The sequence below is a fragment of the Homalodisca vitripennis genome, chromosome 2 (genome assembly GCF_021130785.1).
Source record: "Homalodisca vitripennis isolate AUS2020 chromosome 2, UT_GWSS_2.1, whole genome shotgun sequence".
In the NCBI taxonomy this organism is placed as follows: Eukaryota; Metazoa; Arthropoda; class Insecta; order Hemiptera; family Cicadellidae; genus Homalodisca; species Homalodisca vitripennis.
This window is the reverse complement of record NC_060208.1, coordinates 234,614,021-234,635,882: the sequence shown is the minus strand read 5'-3', so window position 1 is coordinate 234,635,882 and position 21,862 is coordinate 234,614,021. Positions and strand designations below refer to the sequence as shown.

The window sequence follows — 21,862 nt, the reverse complement described above, 5'->3', positions numbered from 1 at the left end:
GACTTAAACACTCCAGGTTGTCAGTTATTGGGGAAAGACAAACACTGTTACATCACTTGAACAAGTGGTGTTCTCTGAGTTATTGGTGTTTAAAGGCTAGGCAGAGCCAAACAAAGTATCGCCTGACTCCCGAGCTGGATTAATAGAGTGAGTTAAACACTCCAGGTTGTTAGTTATTGGGGAAAGACAAACACTGTTACATCACTTGAACAAGTGGTGTTCTCTGAGTTATTGGTGTTTAAAGGCTAGGCAGAGCCAAACAAAGTATCGCCTGACTCCCGAGCTGGATTAATAGAGTGAGTTAAACACTCCAGGTTGTTAGTTATTGGGGAAAGACAAACACTGTTACATCACTTGAACAAGTGGTGTTCAAGATTATTGCATTATTTCATCCGACACTTTTCAGCAACTCATACGGGTTGCATGCTTTTACTGCTAGCTTGTTTTAAAAATTATAATAGTCATTAATGTCTTCTTGTAACTGTGATTATTATGTAAGGTCTAAGTGCTGTTTTGAGAGAAATACGGATATTACATTGTCAGCTGAATTATCGGGAATAAATGGAAAAAACTTACGCATAGAGGAAGTTATGTATAATTATATGACGTTTTAAGAAAGAAAAGAAATTATGCCATAAAACAATGGTTTTTACTTGTTTGCCAAAAAGTATGACCAATTTCAACATTATTAACTTACAATATTTACAATACAGACCTCAATAATTGGGAACTAAAATGATTTAGGATTCTAAACACATATTTAAATATGGTTCCTTTAGTATATTAACGTACGTTTTAAAATATAACGATACAAATAAAAAAAAAAAATAGTGGTCATACTACTTCTCTTACTTTTGCTCGAAAAGTGTGTACAACTTTAATGATATATTTACAATTAATTCATTTGTAGTACTTTCATATCTTCCTAACATGTTTATAAACTCTTATGTAAAATAAAATGCTTTATTTAATTAAAAAATGATTTATTGGTGTTTAAAGGTAGGCAGAGCCAAGCAAAGTAATCGCCTGACTCCCGAGTTGGATTAATAGACAGCAGAGGTTACATGCAATATTTAAAGTATATACCTCATTCAATTCTTGAGATGCACTGCGGCCAGATATACTATACTGGTACACTCTCACAGAAATCAAATTTTTACACCCAACAGCAGATAAAATCTAATTGTATCAGCCTCCTCAGTGATAGTTTCCAATGATATTCAAGCAAATTCCCTGATTGGATGTACCATATAAATCATGCTTTTCTACGAAGAAATTATATTTTACGCACAACTGCAAAATGTAACGTCTACAGATGAAATCTATAGATCCTCTATATATCCGATCACATTAAATATTCAAATTTTTGTCATTAAATGGCAGTGGTTAAATATTAAAATTCTGTAAGCTTTGTTTTCTTTATCATCTCCAAAAAGATCGTTTTATGTGTAATATTTCACATGTTAAAATAGATACGATTCATTTAGTGAGTTTACAAATTTATTTATTCTCTCATTTTCCCGTATCATTATGGTACTCATAAGTCCAATTTAAAAGGTTTCGCTAACGCTCAGCCAATAAATAAAGTTCATATCACAATACTGTAATTAGAACATTTTAACCTCAAAAGAACTAAACCTATTTGTATTTAAGTTTATCCGATGACAAAAAATTTAAATGTACAGCTATGCAGATATTTAAATTTACGATTTGAATAATAAAATAATTAATTAATTCTATGCTAAATTTTAGCAGAAGAGAATGAATTACATATGATCATATTCACAAAGACATTATAAGAGGAGTGATACTAATAAATGTTTTCAAATTTTTAACTTCGTCAGGTTTAATTTGTCCTATATCTTCATCTAACTATATCTTCATCATACATGTACACAGGAAATTCCTGAAAATGCACTAAATTATGCAATAGAAGCGAAATATGAATATCCGTATTCCTCAGATAATCATTATTTGCCTAAAGACTTTAATATAAATATCATATTAAAGAAATGTTTTTATTTATATTGTGTAAGTATTTCCTACAAGCCATTTTTACACTACATAACTAAACATATCCTGTGGAATTCTGTAAATATTTAATAAGTCTGACAGAAAAATAAATTTTCAGCTAGCGTTCTGCGAGTAACTGTAACACTAACCAGAGTATTCTTGGAATTTTCAATATTAGCTGGATATCGAGGGTCGAGTACACGATGAGGGCTCACAGGTGGTGGTGGCTCTGGGCAGAACTGCTGCCTGAACTTAACGATGCCACGATAACTCACCTTCACATTCCGTTATTTCCAACCTCGACTTCCAATCATACAATACAATTCCAATCAGTAACTCTCCAGCTTTATTAGAGTTTTGTGTAGTTACATGCACAAGTTATATATAGTCTCATATGGACACAAACATACCTATAACGTTTCTCAGGATATCTATATACAATCCTACTATATTGTAACATTAATAATACAATACAATTCCAATCAGCAACTCTCCAGCTTTATTAGAGTTTTGTGTAGTTACATGCACAAGTTATATATAGTCTCATATGGACACAAACATACCTATAACGGTTCTCAGAATATCTATATACAATCCTACTATATTGTAACATTAATAATACAATACAATTCCAATCAGCAACGCTCCAGCTTTATTAGAGTTTTGTGTAGTTACATGCACAAGTTATATATAGTCTCATATGGACACAAACATACCTATAACGTTTCTCAGAATATCTATATACAATCCTACTATATTGTAACATTAATAATACAATACAATTCCAATCAGCAACGCTCCAGCTTTATTAGAGTTTTGTGTAGTTACATGCACAAGTTATATATAGTCTCATATGGACACAAACATACCTATAACGTTTCTCAGAATATCTATATACAATCCTACTATATTGTAACATTAATAATACAATACAATTCCAATCAGCAACGCTCCAGCTTTATTAGAGTTTTGTGTAGTTACATGCACAAGTTATATATAGTCTCATATGGACACAAACATACCTATAACGTTTCTCAGAATATCTATATACAATCCTACTATATTGTAACATTAATAATACAATACAATTCCAATCAGCAACGCTCCAGCTTTATTAGAGTTTTGTGTAGTTACATGCACAAGTTATATATAGTCTCATATGGACACAAACATACCTATAACGTTTCTCAGGATATCTATATACAATCCTACTATATTGTAACATTAATAATACAATACAATTCCAATCAGCAACGCTCCAGCTTTATTAGAGTTTTGTGTAGTTACATGCACAAGTTATATATAGTCTCATATGGACACAAACATACCTATAACGTTTCTCAGAATATCTATATACAATCCTACTATATTGTAACATTAATAATACAATACAATTCCAATCAGCAACGCTCCAGCTTTATTAGAGTTTTGTGTAGTTACATGCACAAGTTATATATAGTCTCATATGGACACAAACATACCTATAACGTTTCTCAGAATATCTATATACAATCCTACTATATTGTAACATTAATAATACAATACAATTCCAATCAGCAACGCTCCAGCTTTATTAGAGTTTTGTGTAGTTACATGCACAAGTTATATATAGTCTCATATGGACACAAACATACCTATAACGTTTCTCAGGATATCTATATACAATCCTACTATATTGTAACATTAATAATACAATACAATTCCAATCAGCAACGCTCCAGCTTTATTAGAGTTTTGTGTAGTTACATGCACAAGTTATATATAGTCTCATATGGACACAAACATACCTATAACGTTTCTCAGAATATCTATATACAATCCTACTATATTGTAACATTAATAATACAATACAATTCCAATCAGCAACGCTCCAGCTTTATTAGAGTTTTGTGTAGTTACATGCACAAGTTATATATAGTCTCATATGGACACAAACATACCTATAACGTTTCTCAGAATATCTATATACAATCCTACTATATTGTAACATTAATAATACAATACAATTCCAATCAGCAACGCTCCAGCTTTATTAGAGTTTTGTGTAGTTACATGCACAAGTTATATATAGTCTCATATGGACACAAACATACCTATAACGTTTCTCAGGATATCTATATACAATCCTACTATATTGTAACATTAATAATACAATACAATTCCAATCAGCAACGCTCCAGCTTTATTAGAGTTTTGTGTAGTTACATGCACAAGTTATATATAGTCTCATATGGACACAAACATACCTATAACGTTTCTCAGAATATCTATATACAATCCTACTATATTGTAACATTAATAATACAATACAATTCCAATCAGCAACGCTCCAGCTTTATTAGAGTTTTGTGTAGTTACATGCACAAGTTATATATAGTCTCATATGGACACAAACATACCTATAACGTTTCTCAGAATATCTATATACAATCCTACTATATTGTAACATTAATAATACAATACAATTCCAATCAGCAACGCTCCAGCTTTATTAGAGTTTTGTGTAGTTACATGCACAAGTTATATATAGTCTCATATGGACACAAACATACCTATAACGTTTCTCAGAATATCTATATACAATCCTACTATATTGTAACATTAATAATACAATACAATTCCAATCAGCAACTCTCCAGCTTTATTAGAGTTTTGTGTAGTTACATGCACAAGTTATATATAGTCTCATATGGACACAAACATACCTATAACGTTTCTCAGGATATCTATATACAATCCTATTATATCGTAACATTTCCTGCATATCCTAGCATAACCTACCGTAACACATCTTACCATACCATAACATACTTAGATCACACTCATATGTTTAGAAACATAAAATAAACACAAACATTGTTATATGTTTTATCCTTGATATGTTATCAATCAATCAATCAATTAATTTATTGCCAAAAACATCCGATGTAAAATGAATTGCATTTAAATAACAAGTTTAACTTGGTGCAAGATGTTATTTCTGTGTGCACTAAATAGTCAGTATCGTATTTAAAAGAATATATATAATATGTAATGTAAAATGTGTCAATATTTAAAAACAACAATGACATTTACCTTGTATTTCGTAAGTATAAAAGATTATAAATGATGTTATAAAGGATGCAATCAAGCACTTTCACTTTATCTTTCAGATGGCGTTAATTATTTATGATATAGTCTGTACTGGAGAATATGAGACATCTTATTTCCGCATCCCATCCATCCACCTACAGCAATCTAATGCTCCAGGATTAGGCATCGTAAAAACGAAAACATATTATGGTTCCTGCAGAACAGTGGTAGAGTGTTGGGATTATCATGGAAATCTACATCCCTTCTTTGTTTAAAGGTTATTTTTGACGATGGAAGGATTGTGAAGGAAACAGGATTTTTCCGGACATTTGCCATCGTTCAGTGAAACAAGAAAACAGTAACACTACGTTTCGAGATCTGCAATCTGATCTCTTCTTCAGGTAAAGAACTAACCTAATACATAATTACAAACTAGGTTAAAATAAACAAATCTTACTAAAGCGTTGTGGCACGCCTAAGTCATGAATCACAACCTACATGTTGTTGTCAACTTCACTAACACTAAAGACATGCACTTCATACAAAACTATACAAAACACTAATCATTAAAAACTAAACTACGGAATACAGGTCACAATACGTCTTCAAAAATACGTCTATACATCCCTATAGTTCATTCCCTCTCACTGATGAAACTACAGCAGCACTTGACGATAAGAACCGGAACAGGATGAAATATTGAATGATCAGGCTAACCCAAATTATTAATACTGGCAGAAATAATCATTCAAAAAGATTCTTATAATTACAATTCAATCAATCTCTCTGTACTTTTGAATAAAATTTAGAACCACAACAGAGACGTCAATAGTGCTTACTTCGATAATTTAATATCCCCCAGCTGGCGATTACTCTGAGTTTAGTAATCTAAATGTTTTCCGGGCAAATATTAATTATGGTTAGGTAAATGCTCCTATCTCTGCAATCGATCCTGTCTCGCTGAGCAAAATCTTTATGCTCAGCAATGTAAGAAGGATGTAGCTAAACCTACCAGTAAATGTGTAAGAATGGAAACTACCCCTTAATATTTGATTGCCGGTATTGAATATTGGTGCAAATTCGCTCCTACAGGTTTGTTATGAATATTTAATAAATCTTCATGTCCACATCCTTTTCGAGTTTGCAGTATCAAGATCGAAAGTTCATGGATTCCAACAGGAAAGTCAATTGGTAACTTCACTTAGTGAGTGACATGTAAAATGGAATTCTATATGTGTGATACTATACTCTCTCTGCTTCACTGCATCAGTGCCACAAGCTTTAGAACTCCAAATAGTGAAAATGGCATTTTGAAACACTTCCCAGGAAATATATACACCATGGATATGGTGTCGCTGGTACTTGAGATACAAAAATTCCAAGTCATGCAATAATAATAATTTTATTGCTTTCGAACATGTATATCTTGTAGCAATTGTCAAGCAATAAAATGAGCTAAAATTTTGGATTCGTAAATGACATCTAGATTACTTCTTTATGTAAAATTTGTTCCATCCATCCTACTGCTCATTCATTCGAATATCCCACTCTAGCACCAGCGTCAGTCAGCCAAATATGTGCCAAGAACTCGTTTGTACTGTAAAACGTTTCTCAGATCAATGTGGTTTTCAGACGCAGGTCTATTCTTTATAATTTTGCATAGATTATCCCACATCAGGGTGTACTACATAAGGCGTAATTATAAGTAAAATACAAATAATTTATGGACCGTTTATTTGGTGAGCTCTGAACGTACCAGGCAGCAGCACTATATAAAGTGTGATGTGTGTAACTTTACGCTGCTCTCTCGCGCCCTCTGAACAAACACTTGGGAGCGCCACTTTGGCGATGTGACGACTTGACTCGCCTAATGGTCGGATATTGACTGACAGAGCCCGACATCTTTGCAGCGATCCGACAACATTGAGCCAATAAACTCCAACTCGCTACAAAACAGAAGCTGGGAGTCGCACGCAATTCCTGGGACTTCTACTTTAATTATATGTTGTAATACTTTACAAGTTGGATTACATTGTTTAGTCCAGGAGTCGTCAGCATCGGTAGTTTCGATTCATATCAAAATAGGAGGGTATCAAAAAGTTAAAAAAGTACAGAACGATAATTCATTTCCAAATCATACTTTTCCAGCTTGCCGCATTAAAACCGCCTGTAAGTCACGCAAATAAATGTTTAATCAGCTTAAGCTAACTATATACAAACCTCAAAAACTCTTGGAATATATTTTTTTCTGATTTTGATTCATGCTTAGGCCTGACATGGATACTCGTTGTTCTTTCTGGTCAGAATGAAATATAGTACTTTTTTTGCTCTCTTAGTACAAGTATCTTATAAATTGCACTTATTCCTATAAGGACCTTAGCGCTGCTTCCGGAGTGACAGGATATTCAGGATGGGTAAGATTAAGGGGTAGGGGCCGCCTCCTATCGAGATCCATGAGGAAGAATTAGACATTCACAAGGTTGCCCAGATTTAAGCGACGCATCGTTTTTTGCTGTGACCAGAGCTTTAATATGTGCCCAGGTTCAACTGAAAGTATAGTAAGAAGTGATCCCTGCTGGTTAAAGCTGACCATATACAAACCCTAAAAATATTAATTTTTAGTCTCTTTATCTAACTGCGTGACGTTTTTGTACCTATTATTTACATACATAACGGTTGATTTAAGTGTGTAAAGATAACAAAATATTATCTTTTAAATTTTAACCCTTTTTATACCATCAAATTGGCTTCTCTCCTAGAAGAATCACGTTGTATATGGAGATTGGCTCCCAGCTCCAGGAATATATTGTTTTCTTGATTTTGAGTCATGTTTAGGGTTGACACGAATACTCATCGCTCTTTCTGGTTAGAATAAAAAAAATCATACGTTGATAAGGAGAGTATTTGTCTTGTACCAAAAGTCCAGGCAGTATCATAACCCAAATGCTATATTCAAATGCATTTCATTGAATAAAATAAAATAAACTCCCGTAATGATAAAAATACAGAGAAGAACACCCATTGGAGGAGAACAGATCTTCATGAAATCCACCAAGCAAGAGAGCACCCACCATTTGTAGTGCCGAAGCAGATGTGTGTCTTTCCTCAATAACTGCTCACTAGAGGTGTTTAACGCTGTCTTTGATGTTACTCGTTAAATTTCTATTTGTAGCCTCGCCTGTAGGCTTTCTTCCTTTCATTGTCAATGTCGCTTTGGTTAAATCACAATGTAGCCTACTGAGTAACAATAGTAACTCAAATACTACACTATAACGTAAAAATACTCTACTCTATTTGTCTAAACTATTAATAAGGCATTAATTTTAAAAGTGAAATAATATAGATAAATAATACAAATATTAAAGAGACCATCTAATATACATCACTCATATAACTCATATAATTCACACTATTTCAGTGGCAGAAGAAAGAAATTTAAAAAACCGGTGGTTTTACATTAATTTTAGTTTATATGTTATCTGAAAATATAATATAAATATCTTATTGGTATGCGGTAGTCATGTAAATGGAACATATTACCTAGTGGTCCAAACATAGAACTTTAATATTACAGACGACTGTGATAGTCATTATAAATAATATTATTTGAGAGTTCAAAAATAAAACTTAAATTTTTTATATATCTAGGCTCCGCTGTGTTTTATAGTATTTTCTCACTAGTTTATACCATCCCACTTTGCGGTAGATTATATTATAAATTTAAGAGTATACATGCACATACAGGGTGATTCGGTTAGTGTTACCGGCACTTTCTGAGCTGATTGTACTATAAAAAATAAAGAAAAAAGTTCATATAAACATGGGTCCGGAAATGCTTCCTTACTGGGTTATGGCCAATTGAAGATTTCACCAAAAATTGTGTGCAGGAGGTCAAATGATGATTTGCCGCGTGTTTATGAAGAGATATTTATAGGCGAATGCAACTTTTTCTAAACGGATTTTTTAGATGAGAAATTGAATAAAGTTCATCTCATAGCTGTATCTCATTTAGTTTTTTTGTTATACTACAAAAAAACAGAAATAAAATAATTTTGAAAACACTTTTTTAAGGTTTAAACGGACTATCATTTTGTTAAATAGGCATTGAAGACCCACATTTTTACAAAGAAACTTGCAGAAAATTTAATTCTGAATAAAATTATGTGCCACACACGGTTATTAACAGCGAAGTATTAGTTTCTGGAATTTAATTTTACAACAAACATTCTACCAAGCAAGAAATTCCAAAGCAAAGGAAAACCGCATTTTAATGACAATAGAGTAGCCTACACATAAGATTTATTAGGATGCAATTTAAATTAAGTTTTAAATAAATTATTGTTTTTTCATCTAAAGCTTATACCACTTTCATAACAGGTGTTCAAAAATCAGTCCTTGTACTTCAATACACTTAGCAGCTCGCTTTCTGATTGATCGAGTTATCCTCCGCAACGCTGCACGATTGTTTTTGATTTGTGCGGCGGCATCTTCAATTCGATTTATTAACTCTTCACGTGTATTTACTTTTTTCCTGGTACACCAGGTTCTTCATCCAACCCCATATACAGAAATCTAATGGAGTTAGATCTGGTGATCTTGGTGGCCAAGTGTGTGGTCCACCGCGACCAATCCATCGCCCGGGAAACTGCTCGTTTTAAGTGCATTGTTACATTATGGGAAAAGTGGGCAGGGACACCATCATGTTGATAAATAATATTGCACCTTGCTGCTAATGGAACATCTTCTAATAATAGTGGTAGTTGTTCTGCAAGGAATTCCTAGGTACATGCGGGAATTTAGATGTCCTCGGAGAATGAATGGTCCTATTAATCGATCATGAATGAGTCCACACCATACATTTACACTAAATCTGTGTTGAAAGTTGCGCACGATTGTACTATGTGGATTTCCCTCTGCCCAAGTGTGTTCATTGTGAAGGTTGTTGACGCCATCTCGGGTAAATTGAGCTTCATCAGTGAATAAAATGGTTCTATGATGTTGACGGTTTCTAATTAACCAGTTGCAAAATTCCAATCGAAGAGGAGGATCTGTTGGTTGAATACTTTGAACTTGTTGTTTATGGTAAAGGGAACATGCTATTTTTGCGCAAAGTTCTCCATACTTCAGACTGAGACACTGCGAATCGCCTAGAAAGACGCCGTGTACTGACACCAGGACTGCGTTCAGTAGCCATGATTATAGCCTCTTTCCATATCTACATTATTCTGTGGCAGGGCGATCCCGATAATTATTAATACTAGGAAGTTTACCTGTTACTCTTAGGGTACGAAATGATCCACTGATCGTTTTTGGGTTTGGAACTCTGCGATTAGGAAATCGTCTTCGGTATTCTGCAGTAGCAGCGGTTGCATTTCCGTCACAAACGCCTAAGACAAATACCATGTCGGCATATTCTTCCGTTGTAAATAACAAAGACATTGCAATTGTGATAGTAAAGTTACTTTTTAAAATACACTTCACTAACAAACGAGTAGTAAATTAATTGTGTTAAATTGCACTCATTTAAACTAGTACAGAATTGGTAACAAATAATTTGGATTCCTCAATAAATTGCAGTGTATTGTTGAACAGCTGATTTGTGATACCAACTTATAAAAACATAATTTACCTTCTGTAAAGCTAACGTGACAAAGATATGTAGGTACATGATGTAACCATTTGGATAGTCCTAAAAAGTAATAGTATTATTGTTTTTTAGTTTGAGCATTAATCTATTAAAATCGTATTTACAATTGTATGCTAATCAATTATTTGTGTACCTTATATCATTACATTACGGTGTTTATTTACTAAATACGTATTTCTTGCTTGGTAGAATGTTTGTTGTAAAATTAAATTCCAGAAACTAATAATTCGCTGTTAATAGCCGTGTGGCACATAATTTTATTCAGAATTAAATTTTCTGCAAGTTTCTTTGTAAAAATGTGGGTCTTCAATGCCTATTTAACAAAATAATTGTCCGTTAAACCTTAAAAAAGTGTTTTCAAAATTATTTTATTTCTGTTTTTTGTAGTATAACAAAAAAACTAAATGAGATACAGCTATGAGATGAACTTTATTCAATTTCTCATCTAAAAATCCGTTAGAAAAAGTTGCATTCGCCTATAAATATCTCTTCATAAAAACACGCGGCAAATCATCATTTGACCTCCTGCACACAATTTTTGGTGAAATCTTCAATTGGCCATAACCCAGTAAGGAAGCATTTCCGGACCCATGTTTATATGAACTTTTTTCTTTATTTTTTATAGTACAATCAGCTCAGAAAGTGCCGGTAACACTAACCGAATCACCCTGTATAGTTTTTCTTAACTTTAACATTGTTTGTATTCAAATGGTTATATTAATTTACACTATTTTAGTTTATGACTGAAATATTACTTAGCATTTGTTATTTGACCTATGAATAAAATAAAAAGAACTCCTTCATGTTTTGAAATGAAAATTACTAATTAAGGCAACTAGAAATAATAATAATACAATTATTTCTGCTCTCTCTTATAGTGAAGTGACGCTGCTGTAGTTTCTTCAGTGAGAGGAGATGAACCACACACACATATATATATATATATATATATATATATATATATATATATATATAGGATATACATTTCCTTGATAATCCCAATTTTATATCACTGTCCAGAAGGAACCCAAAATATGTTTACGTTTGTTATGATGCCCAATCCTGGAGCAGTAAATTGGAATTTGTGGATAGATGGGATACCGACATAAAACTTCTCATATTCTCTAGTACTGACTATATAATATATAATTAATGCCATCTGCAAGATATGGTGAGAGTGCTTGGTCGCATTCTATTTTAACATTATACATACTTTTTTATAAATATGAAATATAAGGTAGATGTAATTGTTTTTTTAATATTGTCATATTTTTAAAGAAATATACGAATAATATAATATATATTCTTATTGAACACAATTCCGGCTAGGCAATGCATGCATAAATGACATATTGAGTCCAAAATGTTGTTTAAGTTCATGTTATACCATACCATGGAGAAAACATATAATAATTTTGGTGTCAATTTTATATTTTTAAACATATTTAATTGAGAGTGAGAACATCGAGGTTAAATATGTCATAGGATCTTACATAATCCTACCATATCTTGAGAAACTATATTTACTATGTTTGTAACCATATAAGAGTAAATACAAAATGTGAATAGCTTATCTCGAAAATTAAGACCGATTATTTATTTTACCATTAATGTAAAACAATTGTCCTTAATTTAAAAGTTCGCGAATTAACTGGTGTCTTTCGACATCGGTATTGAAATGAGATGAACTTAAATGATCACATATGCTTGAATTTAATTTTTTCCTTATCCATTCATTTACCCTTAATTTTAAATCATATTTATTGTAAACATCTCTGATATTTATTTATTGGTATGGTCTATACTATTGGTCCCTACAGACAAGCTTTACAAGTTGCGAGAAGGGAGTCAAATGAAGAATTCATTAATACAGCGGATAACAAGTGTAAGGCTGCTTGGACTATTGTGAATCGTGAAACCGGCAGAGATAGACCATCACATCATGTGCGGAGATGCTGAGGACTTCAGTAAGTACTGCATCAGTGCTGTGGACGAGATTCGACAGAGCCTCTCTCTTCCATCATCTTTTGCTGTTGATCTGCTTCAACGCAGTACCCCGGCGGCCCCTTCCCGGCTCTTCAATTGGCGTCCAGTGACTGGTGGTGAAGTGAGTCGTTTGGTTTCAGGGTTTACATCCTCGGGAAGCTGTGACGTATATGGCATATCGTCAGTAATTGTGAAAGGTGTAATCGATGCAATAGCTCATCCACTGGCTAAATGTATAAATGCTTGTCTACTGGAGGGAAGTTTTCCCGCTAAGTTAAAAATGTCTAAGGTAGTACACCTATTTTTAAGAAAGGTAACTACGGTGAAATAAACAGCTACAGAGCGATATCTCAGGTCCCCTGTTTTTCCAAAGTGTTTGAAACCGTCCTAAAACTCAATTAACTTCTTTTTTCGAAATTAACAGTCTCTTCAGTAAGAGTCAGTTCGGATTTAGGTGTGGAATGTCCACGATCGACGCGGTCGAGGGACTTGTGTCCCACATACTTTCCGAGTTTGAGCTAGGTTTACCTACAGGAGCCACATTATTTGATATTTCTAGGGCGTTTGACTGCGTCGACCAGGGAATTTTGTTGAAAAAGTTAGAGTATTATGGAATAATTGGTATTGAAAATTCCCTTTTTAATTCCTATCTCAGTAATCGTTTTCAAACAGTATTCAGCAATAATACCTACTCTAATTATGCTGAGGTTTGACATGGGGTACCACAGGGATCTGTTCTGGGCCCACTTTTGTTTTTAGTCTTAGTTAATGATTTAGATGTCAATGTCAATTTCAGATCGGTTATGTTTGCTGATGACGTTACTTTGTTTACAACTCAACCTTCATTAGACTTAATTTTTAATGATTTTAAAATTATTTTAAATCAAGCCGATAACTGGTATAAAGCCAATATGTTATTTATGAACACAGAGAAGACCCAACATTTGGTATTTACTCTTAATAGAGCAATTTTGAAAGAAACAACAATTTAGAGTGTAAAACTATTAGGAATTTTTCTAGATCCTACGCTGTCTTGGCACATACATGTTGATTATGTTCATAAAAAAGTGAGCAGAGTGGTATATTTATTGCTAAAACTAAAACTTTATGTTTCCAAAGATACGCTAAGAATGGTTTACTTTGCACTGTTTCAGAGCATCATTAGTTATGGTCTGCTCTTGTGGGGCAATGCATCTGGTATTGATACAATTTTATTGACTCAGAAAAAAGCCATGAGAGTTATAGCGGATGCTAATTTCAAAGATCATTGTAAGCCGATTTTTAAAAAAGAAGCCATTTTGACAGTTATAAATCTTTACATTTTTTACTGCTTGATCCATGTCAAAAATAATTTTCAAAACCTAACACTGAATAAGCACATACATATTCACAATACCCGAGGCGCTAACCTGATCAACAAACCTTTCACAAGACTTTCTAAAATTCAAACTTCATATGAGGCCGTTGGAATAGATCTATTCAATAAACTACCTCTGAATGCTCAGAGTGTTACATTAAATAAATTTAAATAAACGGTTATTTATAAGTGGCTGGTAGAGAGGCCGTTTTATGACTTATCAGAGTTTTATTCATCTGACATCAGTGAGATAGTTTTTTAGTGTATTGTCTGCTAAATAGTACAGCTTTGTCTCACTAACATTATTGTATTATTATAATGCACTTTTACATTTGAACTATTGCGTCTTCTATAATGAGTGTTTAATTTAAATTTTTTATTTTACTGTTAGTATAAGTATTCTGACGTGATCTATTGCATGCAATGTCTAATGATCAATAAAATGTTATCTTATCTATTCCTTATGGTACACTGCAATTTATAATGTAGTACTCACAAATATTTTAATATTATTGTTGTATGTACTAAGTGGCAATTGTTGTATGGATAGCATAATACAAATTAATAATAGAAAACAAATTAAGTTCATAAAAAGTTAGTTTAGCTGTAATTTTTATATTACAACTTTACTCGCCACTTAGTAAATACTAAATTGTTTCAGTCAGTTATTTCTCCTTATCCCTCCGCAACTTATCTCTTTCTGTTTCAGACAGGTACGGATGGCTCCTCCTTTCCTGTACTACTGTAGGTAAACATTTATAAGAGAAAATGATATTATTCTTAATTTATTTACTAAATCTAGTTGACAAATACATCCTTACAAAGGGATGGTATTATTTGTAACACCACGTTCCGACACCAGTTTTAGAGTGTTCAAATTTCGTTAGCATATTTGTCTTTTCGATAGGAAGTCTGATGCAGTTTCCAGCATTGCATATCTCAGACTGACATGCTCCTGAGAAAGCCCTTAAAAATGTCATTTAAGCATAGATCAAGCCTAATTATGAGACATTCCCATTACAAAGTCTAATATTACAGGCACTAATAGCAATAGCCAATAGCCTCAGTTCCTGTTATAAAGACTGAATGTCGTCTCCCACATACTATTATAGTTCTTGATATTATTCAACTGATTATTAATAATCAGTAGATAATTAAGTTTGAGTGGTGTACTTACTAAATAATAAACCAAAAGTTAGTAAAATGTTTGAACCCCCTAATTGTATGTAAGCAAGAGTGTACGGATTCATAAGTTTCACAGATTTGAAGACACAACGGTGCTCTGTAATAAAAATCAAGGTATTAATTTTAGAACTTGCAATGCAATTTGTTTAGAACATTATGCTCAAAAAACTGATTTGGAAAAAAAAAAAAAAAAAAAAAAAAAAAAAAAAAAAAAAAAAAAAAAAAAAACGAGAAATGTAATTTCCTTATTTTGATTTCAAATATTTGATTGATGAGGATTTGCGAAATAAACTTAATATAATAATAATAATAAAATAAAAAGAATACAATAATCGATCACATGGAAAAATTGGAATAGTAGCCCTGAGCCATTAACTCACAGTTTAATAAGTTTTGTTCTATTTTAGAATAGGAACAGATGCTATCAATAAAAAACAATTTCTACTCAGAACCAATAACCGAATCTTCAAGTTACAAAATGCAGCTGACAATTACTTTCTATCAATATAACTTTTATTTTCAATTCCTGCAGAACTGTTTGAGGTAAAAGGGACTTCAATTAAGGGAATTTACAAAGTAAGTAACATTTGTGCCCATAAAAAACTTTGATTAGAGTTCGCAGAGTGTTTAAACACACAAAGCATTGAAAAAACGTGTTGTAGAAATTACAGACCTTCAGCCTTCAATATCTCGTTGCGTTCGTGTACTAAAATGAAGTTAGTTAAATATTTGAATTGTCGGATCGGTGCTTTCCGGTAAAACGATAAAAACAATGCAATGAACCCATATTAAAAAGTGTCGGCCGCTTTGAAAATGATTATAACGAAAAACACTTTCTTAGACATATTTTCAACAGTGTCCTAAGGTTATTTACAGATCAAGTAGGGGGAAAGGGTGAGAGATAGTAACAGTATATGGGCGATGATGGTAAATATCCCTCGCACTCCCTACACATCACTAGAAGGCTCCACTTTACCCAGGCCAACTTGACACAGCTAATGGTGGAATGTTGACCCACTCGGTCAGGCCCCTCTTCTTGATCTTTTACGGCAATCTTCAGTCCTAGAAGAATATTTTTATTTCTCATGAGCATTTATAATTCATATGTATATATAATAAGTAAGAGTAAATAATAAGCACTCATGTAACTTATATTTACTTATAAGTAAAAAGATATATAGCTGCATTACTAACAGCAAATGTAGTTATTGAAACTGCCATACTAATATGAAACAGTAAGAGAACGTTTCGAGGATCTACTCACTTTTTCAGGTGTATATTTCTAAGAAATAAGGTTAAGCATACCAAAAATAAACAAACACATGGCGATGAACACACCACACTCTATACGTGGACAACTCGTTAAATTTACGAAAAGACCAAATATGAATCTAGTTCCAAGTCAGGAGGGACAAAAGGAATTATTAACACACACACACACACACACACACACACACACACACACACACACACACACACACACACACACACACACACACACACACACACACACACACACACACACACATATTCATAAAGTCATAGATATACATGTATAAACTTATGATATACTCGCTGCAGTCTCCCATGTCACCTTGGCAGAATGACTAAATGTGTAGGCGGCAAACCTAAAGCCGACATAGTACTACTGGTGAGGGTTTGCTGGGTAAGGATAGGAAGTCGAGGGTTTTTTTTAAGCAGCAAAATTGTAATGTATGAAAACTCTTTGCGCAATGAACAAAAAGCCTTAATCAATACATATTTGAATTCAGAACAAACCTAATACAGAAATAACTTTTTACTGCGACGTTTACTAATCCATAAATAATACTGATCCATGTGACAACCATAGAACATAGAAGAATATAACAAATATTTTTAGCGGTTTCAAAATGTATATTTCTGAATTTATAAAACTAAGCAGAAAATGAGTTAATTTAACACATTATCAACAGTACCAAATAATAAATGTGTTGGATGACAGGGAAATACTGATATTATTATTATTATAGTTCATATTAAGTAGCTATTGCAGTGGTAATCGATTGGTTTAATTTTAACATGAAACATTGAGTATATACTTTATAATAATGATGACGATTTCTCAATACACGAGAAAGGTTATACAACTATCTTCGTAGTTTGTTTGATCCACTCAGAACTCTATACAGTTCTTGCTTCAATTTCAGATGCTCGGTCCATTTTAATTAACAATCTTCTCCCCCCATGCGGGCCTACCCTTAATAGGATTTATAGAGGTGATTACTTGACACTCCTATGGTCTCACATTCCTTGCCATGTGTTCAAACAGATTAGTCTAAATTGTAACTATGAAACAAAATTAATAACTGTTACATATGAAAGTTAAAATTAAAATTGAAATATACAAATATAATTATGGTTGATTTGATTCATTATATTTGTTCGTAGTGGTTATAATAAATAACTAAGTGAGATTAAGTCCCTAATGATTTATTATATTCGGCTAATTTATATTTATAGATTTCACATCATACTATAGACTCAGGCACACCACGTTTAACGTAACAGTCTTTACTTTGGCTGAATGCAAAATTTTGAATCTTAACTTGCGGATAGTTAAGTTACATTTACTACTAGAATGTCATGTGATAGTCTAGTTCTCACTTAGTGGAAAGACAAATGTAAAAACATTTACTAAGACCCAGATAAACCCCATGGAGTGACCTGCACAAAACTCGATCTCGATAATACTTTTCAAATCTATAAGTTAGCTTTTGAGATATCGAGTTGATAGTCAGACAGATGAAGGTAGAAGTTATTTTTCCAGACCCTCTAATGGTATGCTATACTAACGCTCAACCTACTAAGGATTCCTAAACGAAATTAATAAAGATTCTTCAGAACAAGCGGTCCATAACGCTCTAGTAGAAACAACAGTTTTGAATTTTTTTTAGTTAACTGCCAACGATACCTCCTATAAATTTAATTAAAAATGGCATAAGTTAGCTAAAGTAAAACAAATCAAAATAGCAATAACTTAATATATAGTAAATCTAAGAAATCTGTTAAAATGATTGATAAAATCAATAGTTGAAATCGGCCGGATAAAAAAATCACGATCTTTTAGGATCAAAGGAACATTCTGCAGATTTTAACACCACGACAAACGTGTTTGGTGCCCTCTAAACAGAGCTGAGGAACATTGAACCCTTTAGTGGCGACTAATTCTCCTTTTGTCCTCCACCACCACGGAGAGGGACTGTAAATAAAGCTACCCCTTGCTGCAGGGGATGCTGGCTTTCACCCCGACATCAACCGACTCTTTGCTCTTTTGCTCCACATGATGCATTGTGCTTAGAAACACTTCATACGATCTTTTACTTACACGTATCTGTACTGTAGAAACAAAAGAACTCACGCAAAAGGAGTTTTAACTCTCTTAAACGTAAGAATAAAAATTTGAACAAAAATACTGTAATAAACGAAACTGAACATTATTTACATGTGAATGATAACTCACGTTAATAATACTCAATTTGTGGTATTTGAGAGCTATTCAAAGTTATTTAAATTACCGTAAACGTATAAAATTTAGAAAACGAATAAAACTATACTTCTTGATGATGGTCGGCTTTATAAGTTGATGTCTGTATTTTTGTGTGTTTGCCCAATGTTTGCCATATTTTAAAACAACCGACTATAAAAAGGGTTAAAAGAAACGTAACATAGACAAGTTTTTCCATTTGGTGTATCGATTAAAAATCATGTATATAACTAAGCTTATACATCTACCTAAAATAAGCTGATCCTAAATACAAAAGTAAGAAAATAACGAGGAGAGTAATGATTTGTATACTAACTAAAAATCAAAAAGCTTTATTTACAAGTAAACACTGTTTACCCTTAAGTAATATCTATATATATATAAAAGAAAGTCGTGTTAGTTACACTATTTATAAGTCAAGAACGCCTGATCCGATTTGGCTGAACATTGGTAGGGAGGTAGCTAAGAACTGGATAAGAGTATAGGATACTTTTTTATCCCGTTCCCGATTCAGGATTCCGCCCCACTGGTCTCTAAAAGTTACAGAAATACCCTAAGAAATGCATTGCAGCAAACATATGTTATTAAGTGAAAGAGCCTTTTCAATTTAATCAGCTGTTCTTTGTAAACATGTATAATGCGACAAAAGAAACATATGTTTATATCATTTAATTACTATTTTACATTTCTTTACACTTATAGTTTGAAAGCATAGAGTAAGCTTAAGAGAAACAGCAAATTTTGCTTCAACTGTTTCTGTAATCACTGTTAAACATAGACTTTACTATCCAGATAATACAATTCAAATTTTAATTTTTTACAATTGAAAGCAATTATCTCTGCATCTCCAAGTCAGATTACATTATTTGCTATCATCATTTCGACATGCTTTCCATCGAACCCATCTAACCTGTGGCACAAATACAAGGATAATATGGCAGAAGATATTTTTACATCAAATTCGTGTCAATTCAAGAAATCCCAATCTTGAAATGAATTAGGAGATACATAATAGGGCCTTGCTTTTGATTGAAGACATGTGCTATCTCATATGCGGTAAGTTTATTAGTCAGGTTAGGAATGCCAGTGCCAAATTGTGAAATGAATGACCGCATTAATCGAGAATTGGAACGGAAACGTAAATATGATCACCAGGAATTAGATTTAGAAGTTCAAACGAATGTACCCCTGATGAATCCCCAACAAATGGAAGTTTATGATACATTAATGAAGGCAACTGATGATGGAAATGGTGGTTTCTATTTCCTGGATGCCCTGGTGGAACTGGTAAGACATTCCTCATGTCAGTAATTTTAGCCACTGTTCGTGCAAGATCCAACACTGCGGTTGCAGTTGCTTCTTCTGAATAGCAGCCACATTACTAAAAGGATGTCGTAACGACACATTCTGCATTAAAATTGCCGTTAAATCTGGAATATATTGAAAAACCAACATGCAATATGGCACTCCGCTATGGCCAAAGTTTTATCAGAATCGAAGATCATCATCTGGGACGAATGCACAATCGCGCATAAACGTGCATTGGAAGCACTCTAACCGAACATTTGCAAGATCTACGTAATGACTCGAGATGTTTTGGAGGCTCAATGATTTTACTGCCTGGCGATTTCCGCCAAACATTGCCAGTAATTCCCAGATCGACTGCTGCCGACGAGATAAACGCTTGCCTCAAAATCATCGAATCTATGTTAAGAAACTTCAGCTGACAACAAACATGAGAGTTTGCATTGTTGAACGATACATCTGCTGAAGATTTCTCTGAGCAATTGCTGACTATCGGTAATCGTCGAGTACCTGTCGACGAATCGAGCGGATTGATTTCATTTCCTCCGAATTTCTATAACTTTGTCTCATCGAAAGACGAACTCATTAACAAAGTATTCCCAAACATCATTACTAACCTCAAAAATAATGAATGGTTGAGTGAGCGAGCAATTTTGGTAGCTAAGAATAAAGATGTAGATGACTTAAACTACATAATTCAGAATGAGATCATTGGTACACTGCATTCTATCAAATCTATTGACTGTTGTAGCAAATGAAGGTGATGCCACCAACTATCCAATAGAATTTTTAAACTCCTTGGATGTACCTGGCTTACCACAGCACAATTTACAACTAAAAGTTTGGTTGTTGTAATCATGCTTAAAACTTAAACCAGCCAAAAACTGTGCAACGGAACACATTTGGTGGTAAGTAAATTGATGAACAATTTTATTTACGCCACAATACTCAAAGGAAAATTCAAAGGTGAGGAAGTTGTCATTCCGAGTATCCCGATGATCCCCAACCGACATGCCATTTCAATTTAAACGACTTCAATTTCTGATCCGTCTTGCATTCGCCATGACTGTAAATAAGTCACAAGGCCAATCGTTAAAAGTTTGTGGTCTTAATCTCGAACATCCATGTTTTTCCCATGTCCCATTATATGTGGCATGTTCACAGGTCGGAAGACCTTCCGCGTTATTTTTTTCGCGCCTAATAAAAAAAACAAAAAATGGTTTATCACAAGGTGCTACAATAAATGGCTAATAAAGAATCATTGAATAATTATATATTTTTTATTTACAATTATCCTAATTTAAAAAGTACAAAATGTGATCATGTGATATTGCCTTTAAGGCGGAACAAAGTTCGCTGGGTCAGCTAGTTTGTTTATAAAATACGAGATATCGTTAATTTTTTGAGATAGAAGATAAATATCTGAGTATTAAGAAGTGTCAAGAATTATTGGCTCTTATTTGTTCCATTTTGTCGTAAAATTCACCAAAGCTAAGATTCTTAAGAAATTATCAAATTGTTTCCTGAGGGCCGCAAACTGTATAAAACTGACGTTGTATTATAAGAAAATAGAGCATGAATGAACACTTAATTTTTTTACCGATCATACGAGTATAAGCTTAGTAAATAATTAAAAGCGTTATTTTAAAATTCTATGTGTTCTTTACAAAATTCTAAATTTTCTATATGGTTACAAGTATAGATAAGAATATTCAAAGTGTGGAAAGGAAAGCTATTGGAACTAAAGGATTCACGCATCTTTAGTATTTAA

At 33.1% G+C, this 21,862-nt stretch overlaps 1 long non-coding RNA gene across 1 annotated transcript in view; it reads left to right on the top strand.

Annotated features, from left to right (window-relative positions):
• LOC124355512 overlaps nt 1-21,862 on the top strand; it is a 204,206-nt gene that overhangs the window by 111,250 nt on the left and 71,094 nt on the right. The window contains exon 3 of the long non-coding RNA XR_006921770.1: nt 14,785-14,788. This is a non-coding gene — a long non-coding RNA (uncharacterized LOC124355512). The remainder of the gene's footprint in view (nt 1-14,784; nt 14,789-21,862) is intronic.